The sequence below is a fragment of the Panthera leo genome, chromosome B4, assembly GCF_018350215.1.
Source record: "Panthera leo isolate Ple1 chromosome B4, P.leo_Ple1_pat1.1, whole genome shotgun sequence".
Classification (NCBI taxonomy): domain Eukaryota; kingdom Metazoa; phylum Chordata; class Mammalia; order Carnivora; family Felidae; genus Panthera; species Panthera leo.
The window spans coordinates 82,717,973-82,743,310 of NC_056685.1; the positions used below are offsets into that span (position 1 = coordinate 82,717,973).

General features: G+C 41.0%; 1 pseudogene; it reads left to right on the forward strand.

The window, feature by feature from the left end:
- Nucleotides 1-14,284: 14,284 nt before the first annotated feature.
- On the forward strand, nt 14,285-16,624 carry LOC122224714 (annotated as a pseudogene).
- Nucleotides 16,625-25,338: the final 8,714 nt, after the last annotated feature.

Below are 25,338 nucleotides of genomic sequence, written 5' to 3' on the forward strand. Positions count from 1 at the left end.
CATTAGGGGGAGAAGGTTACCCCATCTGTTTTCAACCATTATCTCTTGAACTGCCGCTTTGTCCCTTGAACGTGGTTGGGCTGTAATGAGGGATAGTAACCAAGAGAATGAAAACAGTACTTACTGCCTACTCTAGAAGGCCACTTAACAGTGGAGTAAGGGACAAATACATCAGTGCACTGCTAGTTGGAATACAAAGGAAGTTTAAGTGTCAAGACATTTTGGAAAATACTGGCTTCGTAGCATTAAGGACTTGGTGGTCTATGCTGTGCATGGCAGGGTTGGGGAACTATAGACATTGGACACTGCTCAAATCTCAAACCTCGTTTAAGAGGGTTGTTAAATCCCAGTTCTCAAGTACTGTGATTTTTAAGAAGTCTATTGCCTGTTGGGGAAAGCAAAATACACAAGTCAAGATTATTGAGTGCTATAATGGAAGTACAAAAAGTAATGGGAGCATAGAAGGAGGAGAGGTCGATATTGACTGGAAGTATTAGGACAGGCCTTGTTAAGAAAAATTAATCCCAGGGGCGCCTGGGTGGCTCAGTCGGTTGAGCATCCGACTTCCGCTCAGGTCATGATTTCACAGTCTGTGAGTTTGAGCCCCGCATCAGGCTCTGTGCTGACAGCTCGGAGCCTGGAGCCTGTTTCGGATTCTGTGTCTCCCTCTCTGTCTCTTTCTGCCCCTCCCCCACTCATGCTCTGTCTTTCTCTCTGTCAAAAATAAATAAACATTAACAACAACAACAACAAAAAAATCAGAAGCAGGCTCCAGGCTCTGAGCTGTCAGCACAGAACCCATGGGAGGCTTGAACTCATGAACAATGAGATCATGACCTGAGCCAAAGTCGGACACTTAACCAACTGAGCCACCCAGGCACCCCAAAATTTCCCACTCCTCTATCTCTAGGACCCTTCCTTTTCTTTATGCACTAGGATAGCTGTTGGAGTTGCAGCCATCACATTCCTGTTCCGGTCAGCAGGATGGAGGATTGAAGGAGAAGAGAAAAAAACAAGACATTTTCCCAGCTTTTTTTTCTTTCTTTTTTTTTTTTTTTTTTTTTTTTGCCAGCACTCTTAAATCAGTCTGCCAAAAGTGTTACAACATTTCTACTTTCACCTCATTGACAACTCGTGTGACCATATCCATCTGCAAAGGAGACTTGGAGAATGGGAGTGTTTAATCCAGGTGATTAGTGCCAGGCTAAAATCAGAGATAGTGTGACTTAGGAAGATGAAGAAATGTTGAGATAGGTGGCTAACAGTCTCTACTTCAGACAGGTTCACATATTATACCATTTTTAAGAAGGTGGGGGAAAAGTGCAATTCTCAGAAACTTATCAAATTGGTTGCAAGGATGGTTGGAAAAGGGGTAAAAAGAGAATGAGAATAGCTGGTGAGGATGACAGTAGGGTTAATACTTCTTCGAGAATAACTTTTTATATAGAACCATAGTAGTGCTCCACATGCTTTACATTCACAAAAGATTCAAACCAATAAAGCGGAGGGAACTCAAAATGGGATGCATACAGTAACACGTGAACTTAACTATATTAAGAACACTGAAATAGTGAAGATGAAAAGAACTACCCTAAGTAACTTTGGAAAGCAGCATCTTGTCTGGATACTGCAAGGTTAAAGACAAAAATAACTGTACATAAATACTATGATATAGTTAGGAAACATGTTTTTCATGGGACTGTGGGTTAGCAATTATGCTGTTTTTTTTTATTTTTTATTTTTTGATATTTCTTTTTAAGAGCGAGAGAGACCGTGAGTAGGGAAGGGGCAGAGAGAGAGGGAGACACAGAATCTGAAGCAGGCTCTAAGCTCTGAGCTGTCAGCACAGAGCCCCACGCAGGGCCTGAACTCATGAACTGTGAGATCATGACCTGAGCTGAAGTCGGACACTGAATAAACTGAGCCACCTAGGTGCCCCTAGGTCTTTCCATCTTAAAAAACAAGACATCAGGGACGCATGGGTGACTCAGCTGGTTAAGCGTCAGGTTCGTGAAATTGAGCCCCACTTCGGGCTCTAGGCTGACAGCACGAAGTCAGCTTGGGATTTTCTCTCTCCCCCTCCCTCTCTGGCCCCTCCCCTGTTGACTCTTTCTCTCTCTTAATAAATAAACATTTAAAAAATACAGTGATATTTTAAAAATGCAAAAAGTGTGGCACTACACCACAAAAACATGTTTATAGCATGAGAGTTGAAACAAGAAGATAAATGTTCAGCAACCGGGATGTGCACATCAGGCAACTCAGGTTTTTTGCTGCTCGTTGCATGTCTGTGGATGATCACAAATTCACAGATATGGAATCTATGCATAACAAGGATCAACTATATATGTATATGTATATTTACAAATTAAAAATTTACACTACCAGTTATTGTTATTAATGTACTTGTCTTATGTACCTGCCTTTCTCCAACAACAACAACAACAACAACAAACCCTTGAATTCTTTGAAGCAGGGATACAAACTTGTCTTTATATCTCTATCCCAGCAGCACACTATTGAGGTTTTGAGGGTGCTCTCACCCATGCCTGTTGTATATAATCCAAAGGTTCCTGAAAAGATGTAACAGCAGGGACCTACAAGTCAAATAAATGCACAATATTTTTTGAAAGAATAAATCCTGATTTCCTTTCCTACCCCAATGAACTGGGTTGACTATATAGAAAACTTCAACTACCTTTACCTCATTTCTTAAATTCTAGAGAAAATCCTAAGGACTCAGGTCCCTAGTCCCTCTTCTCTGGGCCCTATCCAAGGTTCTCTGTAGTAGCCCAGAAGCCTCCAAGAAATGTGAAGATCCAAAGCTCCTGTGTTTTTCCTACTCTAGCCATCTTATCTCCCTGTAGTATCTTTTAAGTTTTTACTTATTTTGAGAGAGAGTGTGTGTGAGTGGGTGAGGAGCAGAGAGAGGGAGGGAGAGAGAATCTCAAGCAGGCTCCGGGCCGTCAGCACAGAGCCCCATGCAGAGCTCAATCTCACAAACCACGAGATCATGATCTGAGAGGAAATCAAGAGTCTGATGCTCAACTTACTGAGCCACCCAGGTGCCCCTCCTCATAGTTTCTTAAAGGTAAAATTAATCTCTGTTTGCCTAGGTAAGAGAATATGGGTGTGTATGGGAGCGGCAAAGGACAGGAAGTATTGTTTTAAGCTGTTGAATGTAAATTCATTGTAAATTACATCCTATCAATAATTTCCTGCATTTCTGTGGTAGCTTTAATACAGACTATATTGTAATTCCTGGGTGGTATTCATGGCCCCTCCCAGAGGTGGAGGTTGGAAGAATTACTTTATAACTTCAACATTTGATTATATTTTTGTTTTCAAGAGAGAAGAGAAGGCATAGCAGAAAGAAGAGCTTTGGAGATAATTAGGGGCAGAGGCTTGCATGAATCCCAGCTACTTCATTTCTAGGTCCTACTTTTATGGCTTTCTAAAGGTCCCCTATCCTGCAGATACCTGTGACAGCATGGGTGTGCCTAGGTATTCAGTATTCGATATTCTTCTCACTCTTTGGGATGAGAGTGGGATCAAAGAAAGATTTTTTTTTTTTTTTTTTTTTTTTTTTTTTTTTAATGAAGGGTAAAAATGATTGCCCGGTCTGGCTAGGGTATCTCCTGGGTAGAGAAACAGGAGTTGTACCCAATTAAAGTAAATCCCCATTTTAATGGATCATTTCCCAGCATTGTGGTCTCTCTTTGCAATTTTGGTGGAGGCTTTCCTGAACTACTTGAACAATATAAAAATAACCAGAAATGCTCAGTGGGGAAGTCAAGAGTTTTTATTATTAGGTCCCAAGTGACTGTTATTGCTGGAGACACAAACTATTGTGAATTGCTAACCATTGTCCCTGTCTTTATTTAAAATAACAAAAGATGAAGTTTCTTTGTTCCCTGACACAACTATCCATCATACCGTTGGCCAAGCGCAGTTAGCAACTTTCATCCTTAATTTGTGTCCCCTGGGAGCTTCCACTTTCACACTCAAGGCTGCCAACTGGATCTAGGCAGTGGCTTCCTCTTTAAACCAAAATTATACCAAAATGGAAAGACGGAAAAGATCTGACATGTTGATTTCTAAGAACTGGATCAATTAATTGGTGGGACTGCACAGGCAGCTCTCAGGACAGAGGTCAGGAATCATTGTGCTCAATTCAGAAATCAAAAACCTGTGGATCAAAATTTTCATGTTTGGGGCACCTGAAATCATGCCTGAAACATGGATGAGTGTCAGACTCTTGATCTCGACTCAGGTCATGATCTCAGGTTCGTGAAAAAGAGCCCTGCGTTAGCTTCTGTGCTGACAGAGCAGAATCTGCTTGGGATTCTCTCTCTCTCTCTCTCTCTCTCTCTCTCTCTCTCTTTCTCAAAATAAATAAATAAACTTTAAAAAATGACATGGCAGGGGGTTCCTGGGTAGTTCAGTCAGTTAAGCGCCCAACTCTTGATTTTGGCTCAGGTTATGATCTCAAGTTTCTTGAGATCAGAGCGCTGCGTAGGGCTCCACACTTACAGCACAGAGCCTGCTTGAGATTCTCTCTCCCCTACTCTTTCTGCCCCTCCTCAGCTGTTTTTAGTATGTGATAGATTGTCTGCAAAGATGACGACCAATGTAGTTCCTTTCATTCCTGTATATGCATGCTGGTCTTTCAAGAGGTGGCATTTATTTCACCACCCCTTGAATCTGGACTGGCCTTGCTATTTGCTTTAACCATGAGAATGTGGTGAAAATAAAGCTGTGATAGTTTGAGAATCAGGATCAAGAGACTTGGTAGCTTTTACTTTTCACTTTCTTGGAGCCTTGTAGAGAAGTGCAGCTATTCTACTGTACAGCAGGCATCTACCGACCAATGTGTGAGGCTACCTTGGGACACTCAGACTTAGTGGAGCCTCTAGATGACTGTCCCATGAGTGAACCCAGATGATATCACATGAAGCACAAAAACCACACAGCTGTGGCCAGCCAACACACAAAATAGTAAGAATAAATTGTTGTTTAAAGCTACTTTCTGGTGCTTTGTTATGCAACAAAGGCTACTTAACTGCAATATGATGGGCCAGAAACATTTAGATAGAATGGCCAGTCACATCCTTGGGAGATGTCTTCTGTTAAAGAGATGACTGTTTTTGTGATATCTACAAAAGAGCTTGAAACAGTAAAGTAATATATGTGTCTGAGTTGGGTTTTTATTATCCAACTCTAGATCAACAACTAGCATAGGCGTGCCTGGGTGGCTCAGTTGGTTGATCAGCAGACTCTTGACTTCAGCTCAGGGCATGATACCAGGGTCATGGTGATGAGGTTTTGTGGTGATGGAGGGGTTTGTGGGGTTCAGAGCTGATGGCCAAGAAAGAATTCTTGAAGATGCCTTTGGTGCAAAAAGGTGATTTTATTAAAGTACAGGGACAGGACCCATGAGCAGAAAGAGCTGCACTATAAGTGTATGTGTGTGTGGGGCGAGGGGGGGGGGGGGGTGACCATTTTATGGAGTAAGGGGAGATAACTTCAAGGAGTTCCTAAAGGGATTTTCATATGCTAAAGGCTCACAGATTACTGGAAGCCTAGCTATTGTCAAGCTAAGGTTATTTTTCCCTCTAGCAAAGCCTTAACATTAAGACAGTTGGAAGTTCCTGGACTTTAGACCATTGATGGGATTGCTTTTTTCTTGTAAACTGGTGGAGACTCTTACCAGTTTAACTTTTTTTTTTTTTTTTGTCCTTTCCTGTTTTTGGGTAGCCAGAAGTCTCCAAGCAATATCACACTTATCCCACCTGGGGCGGAGTGGGGAGGTTGTTAGCTCATACTTTGCCCTCAGGCTGCCTTATGCTCCCTCATCAATAAGATCAAGCCTGTCCTCTGGCTCTGTGCTGAGTGTGGAGCCTGCTTGGGATTTTCTCTCCCTTTCTCTCTGCCCCTCACCTGCTCTTGCTTGCTCTCCCTCTCTCAACATAAATAGATAAACTTTAAAAAAAGTTTAAGCATTGAGTAGACAGTGCCAACTTGACAAAATCAAGGCACAAAATCCCTCTCTTCCTCCCCTCCCTACCCACAATTACTACAGGGAGAAGGAGAAATTGAGAGTTGCTTCTGATGAAACAGAGGAAAGGAGGCTGAAAGAAAAGCCTAAAGGTGATCTTTAAATACAAAGGAGAAACATCAGGGTGCTTGGGTGGCTCAATCAGTTGAGCATTGGACTTCAACTCAGGTAATGATCTCATGGTTAAAGGTTGAGCTCCTGCTGACAGTGCTTTTTTTGACTGCTTCTGATTCTTTGTCTCCCTCTCTCATAAACATTAAAAATTTTTTGAAAAATAATTTTTTATTTATTTTATTTTGTTTTAGAGGGAGCAAGCGAGCACGGGAGGGGCTGGGGGCGGGGGGTGCAGACAGAGGATCCAAAGCATGGCTCCATGCTGACAGTAGATAGCCTGATATGGGGCTTGAACTCACGAGCTGTGACATCATGACCTGAGCCACAGTTGGACACTTAATCGATGAGACACCCAAGTGCCACTCCCCCATTTTTTAAAATTAAAACAATAGGGGTGCCAGGGTGGCTCAGTCGGTTAAATGTCTGACCAACTCTTAGTTTTGGCTCAGGTCATGATCTCATGGTTCATGGGTTCCAACCCTGCATTACGCTCCACGCTGTCAGCGTGGGATTCTCTCTCTTTCCCTCTCTCTCTGACTCTCCCCTCCTTATGCTCCCTTTCTCTTTCTCAAAATAAATAAACAAAACAAAACAGGAGGGCCATCAACTTTGTTTCCAAAAGACAGAGGGTGAAGGGGAGAAATGGTGATTGAAGTAGGTAGATTTAAAAGGTTCTTTTTGAGAAACGGATTCTCACTTCTGTGAGGGAGTTAAAGTAGGCATAGGAGGGGCGCCTGGGTGGCTTGGTCAGTTAGGTGTCCGACTTCGGCTCAGGTCACGATCTCGCGGTATGTGAGTTCGAGCCCTGCGTCGGGCTCTGTGCTGACTGCTCAGAGCCTGGAGCCTGTTTCAGATTCTGTGCCTCCCTCTCTCTCTGCCCCTCCCCCGTTCATGCTCTGTCTCTGTCTCAAGAATAAATAAACGTTAAAAAAAAATTAAAAAAAAAAAGTAGGCATAGGAAAATGTGTGAGATTACTTTCTTGATTTTTTCATGTGTAAGAATTGTTATATATTTATCCTTAATATGAAAATTTTCACACATAAGGTAGAAATATTAGTACAATGAATACCTATATTCCTTTCCAGAATCAACAATTAATATTTGGCCATATTTGTTTATTTGCTGAACAACTTTAATGAAAATTACAGATGTCATGTTGACAAGGTAGCATAACGAAGGCTGAGGACAAAGTACAAGCTAGCACATACTGCTGCCCCCTACCCCCACCACCCTCGACCCAAAGTGGGATGTATGTGATATTCCTCAGGCACTTCTAGCTGCTCAAAAACAAAGCAAAGAAAAGAAGACAAATGGTTAACCGATAGAGATCACAGTCATACAGGACATGAGTCTCCATCAGTTTACAAATATTTTATCAATAACCTAATCTCCGGAAACCTGTAGACTCAGTTTCCTGGGGCCCCAACATCACCCCTCCAAAGTGATATGGGGAACAAAAGCAAGAAGGAAATGGCAGGTAAAATTAAATTTTCTTATAACCTGCAGTCCATTGACAGATACTTGAGGCAGGCAGAGTAAAATATTTCTCTAGGAACTCCCTACTGTCTTAATGTTAATGCTTTGCTAGAGGGAAAAACAACCTTAGCTTGATAAATAGCTAGGCCTCCAGTAGTCTGTGTCTTTAGCATATGAAAGTCTCCTTGGAAACTTCCCTTTGGACTTTACCTCCCCCAAGTCCATGGTATATAACCAGTTGCCCCTCAAAACCCCAGTGCAACTTTTTCTGCCCATAGGTCCTGTCCCAGTGCTTCAATAAAATAACCTTTTTGGGGCCCCTGGGTGGCTCAGTCAGTTAAGTGTCCGACTTCGGCTTAGGTCATGATTTCATGGTTTGTGGGTTCGAGCCCCGCATCGGACTCTGTGCTGACAGCTCAGAGCCTGGAACCTGATTCGGATTATGTCTCCCTCTCTCTCTCTGCACCTCCCCTTCTTGTGTTCTGTCTGTCTCTCAAAAATAAAGAAAAATTTTTAAAAAGAAAAGAAAAGAGGAGTGCCTGGCTGGCTTAGTCGTTTGGGTGTCCAACTTCGGCTCGGGTCGTGATCTCACCATTTGTGAGTTTGAGCCCCATGTCAGGCTCCGTGCTGACATCTCAGAGCCTGAAGCCTGCTTTGGATTCTGCGTTCATGCTCTGTCGCATGCTCTCCCTCTCTCTCTCTCTCAAGAATACATAAACATTAAACAATTTTTTTTTTAAAGAACAAAATCTTTAAGACAGATGTAAGTAATAATTATCTCCAAATTATTTAATTTATATTAAAGTTACACATCTTTGGAGCATCTGGCTGGCTCAGATATTAGAGCATGTGACTCTTGATTGCAGGGTCAGGAGTTTGAGCCCCATGTTGGATGTGGAGACTACTAAATTAATAAAATTACATATCTTAAAGTATGTGGCCAAAAAAGTTTGTAATAAAATGAAATTATGGACAAGTTGTATTTATTGGTGATGACAAGGTCAGAAGTATGGCCTTTGAAATGAGTGGCTCAGATATGATGAAGAACAATATCATTGGAGGAGAAGAGGTCAAGGAACTTAAAATGAAGGTATTGAAATCACCAAAAATTTCGATAGTTGTCCCTGGAGAGATATTCAGGACCAAAAATCCTAAAGGAATGAATAAAAGTAACCTCGGAGAGGGGTGCCTGGGTGGCTCAGTCAGTTGAGTGTCCAACTTTGGTTCATGTCATGATCTCATGGTTTGTGGGTTTGATCCCCGAATCGGGCTCTGTGTTGATAACTCAGAACCTGGAGCCTGCTTCGGATTCTGTGTCTCTGTCTCTTTCTGCCTGCCTTCCTTGCACTTTGTCTCTCTCAAAAATAAACATTGAAGAGGAAAAATTTCCTTTAAAAATCACCTTTTTACACGAAAGACATCTTCAAGAATTCTTTCTTGGGGCGCCTGGGTGGCTCAGTCAGTTGGGCGTCCGACTTTGGCTCAGGTCATGATCTCACAGTCCGTGAGTTCGAGCCCTGCATCGGGCTCTGTGCGGACAGCTCAGAGCCTGGAGCCTGTTTCAGATTCTGTGTCTCCCTCTCTCTCTGACCTTTCCCCATTCATGCTCTGTCTCTCTCTGTCTCAAAAATGAATAAACGTTAAAAAAAAAAATTAAAAAAAAAAGAATTCTTTCTTGGCCACCAGCTCTGAACCCCATTAAGCCCCCCATCACCCCCAAATCTCATCAATGACATTTCCACCTTCATTAGCATGCATCTCTAAAAAAAAAGTTTTCTTTTACAAAACTATACTACCACTATTGCACCTAACAAAATTAGTAATTCAGTAATGATTGAATAAAAAATCTATGTTCAGAATTCCCTAATGTTATTTTTTAAAGTTTATTTATTTATTTTGAGAGAGAGAGAGAGAGTGCACAGTTAATATTCTTGAATTTCCCCAGGAAAACTAGCTGAATGTATAAATGAATGAATATATGTTTTTAGTAAAAGAAGGCAACATCATGCATTTTGTTTGCCTCCTTGTTCTTAAGTCCAGGATGTCAGGGAAAATTTATATATATGGTCATACAAAACATCTAAATATAGATATAAAATTCACATATTAACTGTTGTATTTAGAATATAGGTTAAGAACAACTGCTTGAGGGGTGCTTGGGTGGCTCAGTCTGTTAAGTTCGGTTCCTGAGTTTGAGCCCCATGTCAGGCTCTGTGCTGACAGCTCAGAGCCTGGAGCCTGCTTCGGATTCTGTGTCTCCCTCTCTCTCTGTCCTTCTCTGCTTGCACTCTTTCTGTCTCTCTCTCTCAAAAATGAATAAACATTAAAAAAAAAAAAGAACAACAACAACAACAACAACAACAACAACAACAACAACAACTGCCTGAGCTCAAATCCTTGAATCACCACTTGGTCAGTTGCCTAATTTATCTAAGCCTTAGTTTCTTCATTTGAAAAAATTATTTATTTATTTATTTATTTATTTATTTATTTATTAACATTTATTCATTTTTGAGAGACAGAAAGAGACAGTGTGTGAGTGGCAGAAGGACAGAGAGAGAGGGAGATATGGGATCTGAGGCAGGTTCCAGGCTCTGAGCTGATAGCTTGATGTGGGCTCAAACCCACAAACCTCGAGATCATGACCTGAGCCTAAATGAGACACTTCACTGGCTGAGTCACCCAGGCACCCCCCCAACTTTGTTTTTTTTTTTAAAGGATGCTCCACACCCAACATGGAGCTTTAACTTACGACCAAGAGTCACATGCTCTACCAACTGAGCCAGCCAGATGCTCCATTAGTTTCCTCATTTTCTTTATTTTTTTCTTTATTATTATTTTTTAAATTGATCTCTATACCCAACATGGGGCTCTAACTCAAGGACCCTGAAATCAAGAGTCACATGCTCTAGGGTGACTGGGTGGCTCAGTTGGTTAAGTGCATCTGACTCTTGATTTTGGTTCAGGTCGTGATCTCAGGGTTGGTGAGCCCTGAGTCTGGCCCTGAGTCTAGCTCCAAGATGAACATGGAGCCTGCTTAGGATTCTCTCTCTCTCCCTTTGTCCCTGCCCTGCTTGCACTCTCTCTCTCTCTCTCTCAAAATAAATTTAAAAACTTAAAAAAAAGATAAGAGAAACACCTGGGTGGCTCAGTCAGTTAAGTGTCTGACTTGACTTTGGCTCAAGTCATGATCTTACAGTTCATGGGTTTGAGCCCTTCATCAGGCTCCGTGCTAATAGTGTGGAGCCTGTTTGGGATTCTCCCTCTCTTCTCTCTCTCTCTCTCTCTCTCTCTTTCTCTCTTTCTCTCTCTCCAAAAGAAAGAGAGAAAGAAAAAGAGAAAGAAAGAAAGAAAGAGAGAAAGAAAGAAAGAAAGAAAGAAGTCACATGCTCTTCTGATTGAGCCAGACTTAGTTTCTTCATTTTGAAGTTTGTTTATTTTTGAGTGAGGGAGCGGGGGGGGGGGGGCAGAGAGAGAGGGAGAGATAGAGATCATACTAGCAGGCCCTGCACCATCAGCACAGAGCCCAATGTAGGGCCTGAACTCACAAACCTTGAGATCATGACCTGAGCTGAAAACCAAGAGTTGGATGCTTAACTGACTGAGCCACCCAGGCACCCCTCCTTATTTTATTAAAAAAAAATTTTTTTTAACGTTTATTTTTGAGAGAAAGAGACAGAGCATGAGTGGGAGAGGGGCAAAGAGAGAGGGAGACAGAACTGGAATCAGGCCCCAGGCTCTGAGCTTTCAGCACAGAGTCCGACACAGGGCTCGAACTCATGAGCGGTGAGATCATGACCTGAGAGGAAGTCAGGTGCTTAACCAACTGAGCCACCCAGGCGCCCCCACCCCTCCTTATTTTAAAACAATAACCACTTTATTGGTTATTAAGGGGATTAAATAAGATAATATATTTAGCACATTGCCTAGAAGATAGTAAACACTGGATAAATATTAGTTGTTTTTTTTTTAATTTTATGTAGAGAGAGTGTGTGAATGGGGGAGAGGGGCAGAGGGAGAGAGAGAATCTGAGTGTGGAGCCTGATGTGGGGCTTGATCCCATTAACTGTGAGATCATGACCTGAGCCAAAATCAAGAGTAGGATGCTTAACCTACTGAGCCACCCAAGCACCCCAAATATTAGTTATTCTTATTAGATCTATTAAGTCTGCTCTCATATGAGAATCCTCCACTGTAATAGTATTAGTGAGGATTATGGCCCCAGGGCCAGTCTAGGGTAATTATTTTGATCTTCTGGGTAAGGGACCTCATAATTACTTATTTTGCTTTTTTCCCTGTCTTTGTAGACAAACAAAGAGAATATCAAAACTGTAATATTTATAATAGGTGAACATTAGACCTCATCGAATCTTACTTGTCATGAATAAATCCTCAAAGGACTTCAAAAGAACCTAACCTCTATTTGAGATATTATTATCCAATAATAATGCCTAAAATTTGTAGACTATTTTAGAGTTTATAATGCTTTTTCCTACCCATTATACAATTCTCACCATTCTGCTGGGTATTATCCTCAATTAGGAAACTGAGTCTTGAGGGATCAAATTATATTCATATGCAATATTACATAGCTATTAAGTGGCAGAATTGGTATATGAATCCAGTGTTACAATATCTATAATTTAGTTTAAAATATTTCAGTACAGGGATGCCTGGGTAGCTCAGCCAGTTAAGCATCCACTTTCAGCTCAGGTCATGATCTCACGGTTCGCGAGTTTGAGCCCTGCATCAGGCTCTGTGCTGACAGCTCAGAGCCTGGAGTCTGCTTCAGATTCTGTGTCTCCTTCTCTCTCTGCCCCTTCCCCCACTCGCGCTCTATTTCTCTCTCTCTCTCAAAAATAAATGTTAAAACAATTTAAAATATTTGAGTACAGAGAGTAAAATATTATGGATATATTAGGTTAAAATTATACTCTAGGTGCAGCTAGCATTCTAATTAGGAAATCATACTCCAAAGGGATTGCTAGAAGCACTTCAGTTGTCTTAACTCTAATCAACATTAGGTATGTTGCTTATTAAACCAATGAATGACAGGAATTAATTTCTATTGAAGACATTAATGGATTATTAATTAGAATAATGGATCTTAGGGATGGGCTCTCATTGTGAAAATAGTAGTACTGTGGATTAGCTAAAATAATTAAAATGCTTTTCATGCTTATATGACTTGGTAGTCGTACACAAAATGATAAAACACGAAATCATTTCAGTTAAAATCAGTGACCTACAGCCTACTCTGCTGTAAGTGCAGCGCCTGCTTTGAATCCTCTGTCCCCCTCTCTGTACCTTCCCTGCTTGCTCTCTCTCTCTCTCTCAAAAATAAGTAAACATTAAAAAAAAAAGGTAGAAATTTACAATGACAATAATTAAAAAAAAAATTTTTTTAATGTTTATTTATTTTTGACAGAGACAGAGACAGAATGCAAGAGACAGAATGCAGAGAGAGAGGGAGACACAGAATCCGAAGCAGGCTCTAGGCTCTGAGCTGTCAGCACAGAGCCCGACGCGGGGCTTGAACTCACAGACTGTGAGATCATGACCTGAGCCGAATTCGGACACTCAACCGACTGAGCCACCCAGGCACCCCAACAATGACAATCATTAAAAAAAAGAGACTAACAGCCTCTATCCTTAGGGATGGAACCCGATGCTCGATACCTAAAAATTCATTGTCTTGCTATTGCAGTGGAAGATCAGTGGTTGCCTGATGCCACTCTAAGGGTAATAAAATCCTAATTTTGTTGTATTACTGCATTTATCTTGATTGAAGTTTCATGCCAAAGTGTGGTAGAATCATAGAACATAGTGCTTAGATTTTGAAAATGATCTTGTTTTGGTGTGCTAGTAAATATTTAACGCTAAATGTCATCTTCTGATTTATAAAGTTATGTTCTTTTTATTACATCACAGCTGTTCCATCTTCTCCACTGCAGCCTGCTATAGGCTTTTTGTTTTTTTAATTAAAAAAAATTTTTTTTGATGTTTATTTATTTTTGAGAAAGAGAGAAACAAAGCATGAGCAGGGGAGGGGCATAGAGAGAGGGAGACACAGAATCCGAAACAGGCTCCAGGCTCTGAGCTGTCAGCACAGAGTCCCATGCGGGGCTCAAACTCATGAACTGTGAGATCATGACCTGAGCTGAAGTTGGATGCTTAACCAACTGAGCCACCCAAGTGCCCATTTTTTTGTTTTTTGTTTGTTTTGTTTTTGTTTTTGTTATTTTGGTTTTTTCTTAAGAGAAAACTAGTGACTGATCTTACTTATAGGTGCAAAACTCCCTATAGTCAGGGCGGTTGAGAGGCTAAGGAAGAGATTTCAGTGTGGAAGACTGGCACACAGAAGGAGGCGTTGGCTCCTGGGAGTTTGAGTGGGCTCACCCGAGCCTGCCGGCCTAAGTGGATCCTGGCCAGGCCCACAGACCTTCCTAGTCACTATGGAGGACAGTGCCTGGTGCCGGTGAGCCCTCAAGACCCAACTCTGGAGGAGTGGATGCAGCTGGAGAACTTCTAGTGGCAGAGGCCCGAGCTGCTGGTAGAGATCCAGCGCCCATAGGAGCTCAGTGAAGCCACTGGAAAGGTGGAGGGTCTGGAGGCCAAAGAAGGTAGCTAAAACCTTGCAACAGAACCAAAAGACAGCAGTGGTCAGGAGGAACTTCAGCATGGACTCCAGAAGGCGATCTAGTTCTTGGTGGAGAAGGAACTTCTCCGGAACATGCCGGTATCCTGTACAAGGGTAAGGGCCTGAATGAGATGGTCATGGGGTCTACCTCTGGCAGACAGAAGGGCTGAACTTGCCACTGCTCCATGCCTTTGTGGATCTGTATGAGTTCCCAGACCTTGATGTGGTGCAGGCCCTCAGGCAATTTCTATGGAGCTTTCTGCCTCCTGCGCTAGGCCCAGATGGTTGACCAGATGATAGAAGCCTTCGCCCAGTGAATCTGCCTGTGCAATCCCAGTGTTTTTTAATCTACAGATACGTGTGAGGTGCTGTTATTCGCCTCATCATGTTGAACACCAGCCTTCACAATCCCAATGTCTAGAAGAAGTCCGGCCTCGAGCACTCTGGGGCCATGAACCAAGGCATCGACAAGAGTGGGACCTGAGTTGCTGCTCAGGAACCTCTATGACAGCATCTGAAATGAGCCCTTTAGTATTCCTGAGGATGATGGGAATGGTCTAACCCATACCTTCTTCAACCTGGACCAGAAGGGCCAGCTCCTTAAGCTGGGAGGAGGTCAGGTGAAGACGCAGAGTTGGTGCTGGTTTGTCACCACAACTGCCTCTACTATTTTGAGAATATGACAGACAAGGAGCTGGCAGGAATCATCCCTGTGGAGAATCTGAACGTTCAAGAAGCGTACGAGCCTCAGAAACCAAACTGCTTTGAGTTTTGCATCTCCAACAACATGGGGCAGCTCACTGAATTCTGCAAAACAGAGGCAGGTGGCAGGGGGGTATACCTGGTCTTGGCCCCCATGCAGGCAGAGAAGGACAAGTGGATCAAGTCCATCCAGGCAGCTGGGAGCACAGACCCCCTTCTGTGAGATGCTGGTGGCAAGGAAGAAGGTAATTTTGTCGAGAAGAAGGAGGAGCAGCCCTGACCCCTTGCCCCCAACTCCATTACTTACTACACAGCTGCCCCTCCCTGGCAGCTGAACTCCTGGGCCCAGATTCTGGTTTCCCATTTAGAAAAATTCACTACCTCTAGCACCTTTCTCTTCTTTGTAATCAACACTGTTGGTAATCATATTCATTATTTAACCACTAAAAAGAGAAAGAATTCCTCCTCGGAGAGGGAGTTCTTCTAAATAACATATTAGCAAAGAGAATTCATCAATGTACAAAAGAATAATATTCTACAACTTAGTAAAGACTATTTTTGGAATGCTGGGGTGGCTTAATATTGAGAAAATAAATCACTATAATTTATTGTGATAATATTAGGATCGTGACATTGTTATTAAGTGCTGAAAAACCTTTGATAAGTCAGCATTTATACATCATAATATAAATGATAAAATGATAAATAATAACAATAAGTTTAAATAAGAATTCCAGGAAACAACTTAAATAGTCAAGGCTATATATCTAAACAAATAGCCAGTATTATCCTAACTGGTAAAACACTACAGCATTTCAGATAAAATCAGAAACTAATAGGGATGCCCCATTACCATTTATTATTTTGTATTTAATTTTTATAAAAATTACACATGCACGTGTTTTAAAAGGTCTCTTAATTCTGTAATACATGTTATGAAAAAATAATCACGCCCAGCCGCCTTACTCCCCATTTCTCCTTTCTCAGAGTCAACCCTTCATAAAGGGAACCATATAGAAATCAATACCTTTTCTCTATTTTAGCAATAGGCATGTGGCAAATCGAATAGATTCTACTCCCAATAGTACCAAACACATAAAATACTTAGAAGTTAACAAGAAAGATTACAGAAACCAAATAAATACGTTTATCATAGCATTGTTCATGATGGCAAAAACCTGGAAACAATGTGAATGTCACCAGTAGTAATAGATGAATAAATTATGTGACATTCCCACAATTATTATGCACCTAATAAAAAGAGTTATACTGGTTGCTTTGAATAGATTTCTATGAAATAGAAAACATGAATTTCTATGAATAATAAAACATGCAGAAAAATGTTTAAGAGTATTTTTACAAGGCTGTTATTCAAGAAATCTGTGTGCACTGGAAAGCAGTAACCAAAGACTTGTATAATGATATTTTTCCAAGTACATAAAATTACATATATATATAGAACATAAAGAACTATTTTAACATGACTAGGATTAAAAAAAAAAAAAAGCTTGGCCAAGTTTATTGCTTTCTGTGACTAATTGCCCAGTGGAAAATTTTCCATCATAAGAGAGCAATGTTTAAAATAACCCAACAAAACAGGGGCACCTGGGTAGCACAGTCGGTTAAGCATCATGGGATTGAGTCCCACCTTGGGCTTTGCACAGAGCCTGCTTGGGAGTCTCTGTCTCTCCCTCTGTTCCTCTCCCCTGCTAATGCTCGCTCTCTCTCAAAAAAAAAAAAAAAAAAAAAAAAAAAAATTCTTAAATACTTTATTGAGGTATAATTGATTAACAATAAGAGGCCCATATTTAAAGTGGACAATTTGAGGTTTTTGCATATTTATACACCCATACACCATCACCAAAATAAAAATAAATGTATCAATCACCCCAGAAAACTTCCTTAATGCACCTTTATAATCCCTCCTCTTTCCCCACCCCAAACTTTGGCACAGATAACCACTGACCATTTTGTCACTAGAGATATGTTTGCATTTTCCAGAATGTTTAAAAATTGGAACTGTAGGGGCGCCTGGGTGGCTCAGTCGGTTGAGCGGCCGACTTTGGCTCAGGTCATGATCTCGTGGTCCGTGAGTTCGAGCCCCGTGTCGGGCTCTGTGCTGACAGCTCAGAGCCTGGAGCCTGTTTCAGATTCTGTGTCTCCCTCTCTCTGACCCTCCCCCGTTCATGCTCCGTCTCTGTCTCAAAAATAAATAAACGTTAAAAAAAAAATTTAAAAAAAATCAAAATTGGAACTGTAATGATACAAGATACACTTTTTTTTTAATTAAAAAAAAATTTTTTAACATTTATTTTTTGAGAGGTGAACAGATCATGAGCAGGAGATTGGCAGAATGAGAGGAACACACAGAATCAAAGTAGGCTCCAGGCTCTGAGCTGTCAGCACAGAGCTCAACGCTCTCTCAAAAAAGAGAGTTCGGGCTCAAACGAACGAACCGTGAGATCATGACCTGAGTGGAAGTTGGACGCTTAACCAACTGAGCCACCCAGGTGCCCCACAAGATATACTTTTTTTTTACTGGCTCCTTTCACTGATAGTAATTGAGATTCATTTGTGTTGCTGTATAAATCAATAGCTTGTTTCTGTTAAATGCTGAGTAATTAGTAGGTTTAGAACAAATATCCCCAAAAGTACTGCTTTACTGAATTCCATAAATTATGATATTTTCATTGAGTTCCAATATTTTTAAATTTCCCTTCAATTTCTTCTTTGACTTGTGGGTTACTTAGAATTGCTTTATTTCATGGGTTTGAGTCCAGTGTCAGGCTCTGACAGCTCAGAGCCTGGAGCCTGCTTCAGATTCTGTATCTCCCTCTCTCTCTGCCTCTCCCCTGCTTGCACTCTGTCTCTCTCTCAAAAATAAATAAACATTAAAACAATTTTCTAAATAAAATACTGGGGGATTTTTAAGATATCTTTCTGCTATTGGTTTCTTTCTTTTTTTTTTAAGTTTATTTATTTACTTTTGAGAGAGCAAGTGAGTGGGGAAGGGGTAGAGAGAGAGGGAGACAGAGAATCCCAGGCAGGCCCATGCTGTCAGTGAAGAGCTTGACACAGGGTTTGAACTCAGGAACCAAGAGATCATGATCTGATCTGAAATCAAGTGTCAGATGCTTAACTGACTGAGCCACCCAGGTGCCCCTCTGCTATTGGTTTCTAATTTAATTCCATTGTGGCCCTAGGACATAGTTGTATAACTAGAATCTTTATGAATTTACTAAGACTTGTATTATAGTTCAGAATTGATCTATCTTGGTAAAAGTTCTGTGTGTATCTAAAAAGAGTGTGTATTCTCTGGTGCAGTTATGTGGAGTGTTCTATAAATGTAAATTAGGTTAAGTTGGTTGGTAATGTTCAAGTTTTATTTATATGAGATTCTCTCTCTCCCTTTCTGTGGCCCTTCCCTGCTTGCACTCTCTCAAAATTGAAACAAACAAACAAAAAAGAAATAGCATTCTGAATACTAATTTCATCTGAAGACATCTTACACTTATGAACCATTCCCTCCCTAGGTCTGAAAACAGATGCCATTCTTGGATGATTAAATCAAACAACCCTGATATCTACATGACCAGGACTATACTATGGACAATGCTCAGGAATCTGTGTGTCATATTAGTTTTATACCATTGTTGTCAATTGTTCTTGAATTAGTTCCACTAAAATATTTTGAAAAATGGTCTCCATCCATATGTAATATCATTGAGAACCTATAAAGCATTAATCTTTTAAGTTAAAGATTAAGAGTCTAAACCCCTCCTTAATGATAAGCTACACCAGATACAGCAACTTGACTTATTACCATATCAATAATTACAGTATTATTCATTATATTTCAACTAAAGTTCTCAAAACACACCTATCCATGAAACCCCAAAATGAAATCAACAAAAATGTTGAAATATCCTACCCCTTGAGAGAAAAAAATGAGTGAAAAGCTATTTGTCTCTTTCACTACCCCAACAATAATAAAACAATAATTAGAGCCTATTCCAATGCTGAATAAATATTCCTTAAATGAATAGGCTCAGAGTTGTGTAGAGACATATATGGAGACTAAGCTAAGGAATTTAAAATGTCCTATTTGCCTTTCCCATTAGCCTGTAATTTCCACAAGGGCAGATATCGTATCTTATTCTGTTGGATTCTCACTGCTTAGCAAATAGTAGAAATTGAGGAATTTATTGAATGAATACTGATTCCCATTGTTTTCAAACTCTACTCTTTTTTTTAAGTTTATTCATTTACTTGCAGAGATAGAGAGAGCATGAGTGGGGGAGGGGCAGAGAGAGAGAGAGAGAGAGAGAGAGAGAATCCCAAGCAGTCTCCACACTGTCAGTGCAGAGCTCAGTGTGGGGCTCGCTCGAACTCATGAACCAGATCATGACCTGAACTGAAATCAAAAGTTGACTGCTTAAGTGACTGAGCCACCAAGACACCCCTTTGAACTCTATTCTATAATAAGAGGGATACGTAAGGCTGAGTAAGGCAAGTCTCCAGACCTAGATTCTTCAGTCAGAGTCTGTTAGAATTTTAATTAAGACTTATATTGAACAGGGATAGGGATGCACGGATGGCTCATTAGGTTAAGTGTCCGACTCTGGATTTGGCTCAGGTCATGATCTTATGGTTTATGAGTTTGAGTCCCACATTGGGCTCTGCACTGACAGTGTGGAACCTGCTTGGGATTCTCTCTCTCTCTCCTTCTTTCTCTCAAAGTAAATAAATAAACTTTTTAAAAAAGAGACTTATTAAAAAAATTTTTTTTATGTATATTTTTTATTTTTGAGAGAGAGCAAGAGAGACAGAGCATGAGCATGGTAGGGGCAGAGAGAGAGGGGGACACGCAGGATCTGAAACAGGCTTCAGGCTCTGAGCTGTCAGCACAGCGGGCCTTGAACTCACGAACTGTGAGATCATGACCTGAGCTGAAGTCGGCACTTAACCAACTGAGCCACCCAGGTGCCCCAAAAGAGACTTATTTTGAACAAAGGATTTCATGACTAAAGTTTGAAAGTTGCTGCTTTATTCAACAGGGCTTTAAGTGGAAGAGGATTTAATTTTTTTTTTTTAATTTTATTTCTGAAGCAGAGAGAGACAGAGCATGAATAGGGGAGGGGCCGAGAGAGGGAGGGAGACATAGAATCTGAAGCAGGCTCCAGGCTCTGAGCTGTCAGCGTGGACCCTGACGCAGGGCTCAGACTCACAAACCATGAGATTGTGACCTGAGCCAAAGTTGATCGCTCAACTGACTGAGCCACCCAGGCACCCCAAGTGGAAGAGGATTTTAGAAATCTACCCACCGTATGGAGGCAAGTGTAGAGGGATTCTTAGCCGAGGGTAGAAGAACTATTAGGAAATGATAGCAATAGCCTGTTCAGGTGGTTCTCAGTTAAGGCAGTGGCATTAGGAATGAAGCAAAGGGGCGGGGGGGGGGGGGGGGATAAACAGAAAATATTTAGAAAGTAAATATAGTAGGGAATGGCTATGAAGAAGTCTGTGACTGGATTAGGTTGACACTGAGGTTTCTTTTCTTTCCTTAAAATAATTTTTAAAAATGTTTATTTTGACAGAGAGTGTGAGAGACAGATCAAGTGGGGGAGGTACAGTGAGAGAGGGAGAGAAGCTCAAGCAGGTTCTGTGCTGTCAGTGCAGAGTCTGATGTGGGGCTTCATCTCATGAACTGTGAGTTCACGATCTTTGGCGAAATCAAAAGTCGGAAGCTTAACTGACTGTGCCAGCAAGGGACCCCTCCTTAAAATAATTTAAAAAAATACACTTACATAACATGGCTGGCTCAGTCAGTAGAGTATGTGACTCTTGATCTCAGGGTTGTGAGTTCTAGCCCCATGTTGGGTGTAGAGATTACTTAAGAATAAAAGATCTTAAAAAAAAAACATAAATGGTTACCATCATAACCACTTTTTTAAGTGTATAGTTCAGTGGGATTAAGTATATTTGCATTGTTGTACAACCTCACCACCCATCACCAGGATTTTTTCATCTTCCCTAACTGAAATTCTGTACCCATTAAACAGTAATTCTTGGGGCACCTGGGTGACTCAGTTGGTTGAGCATCTGACTTCAGCTCAGGTCATGATCTCACGGTTTGTAAGTTTGAGCCCTGTATGTGGCTCTGTGCTGAAGCTCAGAGCCTGGAGCCTGCTTCAGATTCTGTGTCTTCCTCTCTCTCTGCCCCTCCCCTGCTTGTGCTCTTTCTCTCTCTCAAAAATAAAATGTAAACAAACAAAATAATTCTTCCTCTCACCTTGCAAACACCCTTCTATTTTCTGTCTTTATGATTTGACTAATCTAGTTACCTTATATAAATGTAATCATACAAGTCTGCCTTTTTGTGACTGGCTCATTTCAGAGTTAACGCCTTCAAAGTTGTAGCATGATGTAGCATGTGCCAGAATTTCCTCCCTTTTAAGGCTGAATACTATTCTATTGTATGTATATACAGTATGCAGTATATATTGTATGCAGTATGCATATACTGCATTTTGCTTATCTGTGAGGGTCACTTAGGTTGCTTCCACCTTTTCCTATTGTGAATGCTGTATAGATATACAAATATCTCTAAGGCCCTGATTTCAATTGGAGTATAGAGTATATACCCGGAAGTGGAATGGTAATTCTATCTTTAATCTTTTGAGAACTACCATACCGTCTTCCATAGTGGCTATACCATTTTACTTTCCCATTAAGAGTGCACAGGGGTTGGGGCGCCTGGGTGGCGCAGTCGGTTAAGCGTCCGACTTCAGCCAGGTCACGATCTCGCGGTCCGTGAGTTCGAGCCCCGCGTCAGGCTCTGGGCTGATGGCTCAGAGCCTGGAGCCTGTTTCCGATTCTGTGTCTCCCTCTCTCTCTGTCCCTCCCCCGTTCATGCTCTCTCTCTGTCCCAAAAATAAATAAACGTTGAAAAAAAAAAAAAAAAAAAAAGAGTGCACAGGGGTTGATTTTGTCACATCCTTGTCAACACTAATGTGTGTGTGAGGTGCTGTCTCACTGTAGTTTTGACTTGCATTTCCCTAATGATTAGTGATGTTGAGTATCTGTTCATGCACTTATCGCCCATTTGTACTATCTTTGGGAAAATATCTGTTCAAGCCCTTTGCCCATTTTCTTAATCTTGTAGTTCTTTATATATTCTGGATAGTAACCCCTTATTAGATAGGTCATTTACAAATATCTTCTCATGATCTTGTGGTTTGCCTTTTCTTTTTTTTTTTTTTTTAATTTTTTTATAACGTTTTATTTATTTTTGAGACAGAGAGAGACAGAGCATGAACGGGGGAGGGGCAGAGAGAGAGGGAGACACAGAATCGGAAGCAGGCTCCAGGCTCTGAGCCATCAGCCCAGAGCCCGACGCGGGGCTCGAACTCACGGACCGCAAGATCGTGACCTGAGCTGAAGTCGGCCGCTTAACCAACTGAGCCACCCAGGCGCCCCTGCCTTTTCTATTGTTGATTTATGTCCTTTGTTGCAGAGAAATTTTAAATTTTGGTGAAATCCAATTTACTTGTTTTTTTAAAAGTTATCTCTATGCCCAACATGGGGCTTGAACTCACGACCCTGAGATGGAGTTATATGCTCTATTGACTGAGCCAGCCAGGTGCCCCTACCTTTTTCCCTTATTGTTGCTTGTGCTTTTGGTATCCTATAAATCGTTGCCAAATCAATGGAATGAAGCCTTTCCTCCTATGTTTTCTTCTTAGTTTTATGGTTTTGAGTCTTAACATTTCAGTCTTTGATCCATTTGTAGTTAGTTTTTGTATATGGTATAAGAATCCAACTTCCTTCTTTTCTATGTGGGTATCTGATTTTCCCACCACCACTTGTTGCAAAAACCAAGTTTCTTTGGGAATACATATAGCAATATTTTGACAAGGTAGATAGGTAATGTAACAAATTTTGGGTATCTTGAAACTGAAGATAAACAGATTTAAGAGAAACTGAGATGTCAAGGAGACTAATTTGAGGAAAATACACATGTAGCCATGCATGAAGAGTGTCCATTGGAAATAGGAACTAGATGAACTTGAGAGCTATTCAGGTAAAGGTACAGATAAAAGCCAGACTACAGTGGACTAGAAAGGGAATGAATAGAACTACATCAATTACCACAGAGAAATCATGGAAACAAAGTTGAAGTGAAAAGAAATTTGCAAGATATGTGGGGCATCCAGGTGGCTCAGACGGTTAAGCAACTGACTTTGGCTCACTCAGGTCACGATCTCTCAATTTGTGAGTTCAAGCCCCGCGTCGCGCTCTGTGCTGACAGCTCGGAGCTGGAGCCTGCTTCAGATTCTGTGTCTCCCTCTCTTCCTTGTGCTCTCTCGAAAATAAATAAATGTTAAAAAAAAAGAAAGAAATTTGCAAGATATGTAATGTACAATTTTGTTTAAAGTTTCAAAACTTGCAGAAGAAAAAATAAAACCTGCAGATCACTAACTTCTTTGGGTACATAAATATGGATTGAGAGAGTACCAACTCACTTATAGGAATTAGTTCTAAAACACTAATTCAGGATAGCTGGATCTCTGAGGGAGGGAAAATAGGAATGAGGAAGGGTATACAGGGGTCTCCATATGTATCTGTAGGATTTAATTTTTAAAAAACAAAACAGCTGGGTAACAAGTTCATACAGTCCTTTATCTGCATGTTTGAAGTATTTCCCAAATAAAAGGAAAATCTAATGGAGAAACATGGTGAGAGCATAGCTAACTAAACTGGCCTTTTTTTTTTTTTTTTTTTCCCTTTAGAAATCAGAAGGGTCATTCAGTAAATAACCTGTGAATTTCAGATTCTTCAATCCTATACATGTTTTGGAGTATCAGGGTTTTTTTCAATTTAAAATTTTTAATGTTTATTTTTGAGAGAGGAGAGAGTGTGTGCGTGAGCAAGAGCTAGTGGGGCAGGGGCAGGGAGCGAGGGAGAAAGAGGATCCAAAGTAGGCTCTGCACTGACAGCAAAGAGCCTGATGTGGGGCCGAACTCACAAACCTTAAGATCATGACCTTAAGTCACATGCTTAACTGAGCAATCCTGGCGCCTGGTTTTTTGTTTGATTTGAGAGACAGAGGGAGAGAGAAAAAGAGAGGGGAAGCATGGGAGAGGGGGTAGAGGCAGAGAGAGAGAATCTCATGTAGACTCCACACTGAGCATGGAGCTTGTATGTAGGGCTCAATTCTAAGACCCCGGGATCATTACCTCACCTAAATCAAGAGTTGGATGCTCAACAGACTGAGCCATCTAGGTGCTTCTTGTTTTTTAAAAGATGAAGTCAGAGGTTACTTAAAATATCATTGTTAAATGGACTATTGAGTATTTGAATAGAGACTTAATCATTTTAAGAACCAGGAGAGTAATTCTTCAAAATTTTTGTTTTTGCTCCAATTATATACATTCCTTAATTTGAGAGCCAAAATTATTTGAGATCATTCTGTGACAGAGAAAGTTAGTTGTACATTTCAAGTGTGGTGAAAAGAAATGCTTTTGGGGGATTAATGAATGGCTGAAGAAGAGTCCTTGAGGTGGGAAGAAATAGAACTATAGCATTGGTAGCAGTAATAGCCTTGAACAAGATACCTCCCCAAAAAAAGTAACCAAGAGGGTGTCTGGGTGTCTCAATTGGTTAAATATCAACTCAATTTGGGCTCAGGTCATAACCTCACGGTTCATTCCTAAGTTCTGAGTCCAGCATCAGGCTCTGTGCTGATGGCATGCAGCCTGCTTGGGATTCTGTCTCCCTCACGCTCAAAAATAAATATAAAAAAAAAAAAAATTAAAAAAAGTAACCAAGAATTGGCAGTTTAACTCCGCAGGAGTGAAGGGTAAGGTTAGTAGTAGTTAACATCCCTAGATTTCTTCCCTAAATAAGAATTACTGGGCTTATGGGGCCCCTGCATGGCTCAGTTAAGTGTCTGACTTCGGCTCAGGCCATGATCTCATGGTTTGTGAGTTCGAGCCCTGCATAGGGTTCTGTGCTGAAAGCTCAGAGCCTGGAGCCTGCTTCAGATTCTGTCTCCCTGTCTCTCTCGGCCCCTCCCCTGCTTGTGCGGTCTCTCTCTCAAAAATAAACATTAAAAAAATTTAAAAAAGAATTAGGCTCAGATTTGGCAGCCAAGGCACCGATCATTATTTTCATGAGACTTTTGTTCAGCAAATGATTATACCCCAGTAAAATGGAAACGAGTCATCATTCTCAGCCCAATGGCAACTTGTGTTTCTCCAGGAGCCTACCACTTTCTATCAACGGAGCCTACCGCAATGAAAAGGCCCTGCTCTTCTGTAGCTGTTCTTGGGGAAGTCATTTCATCTC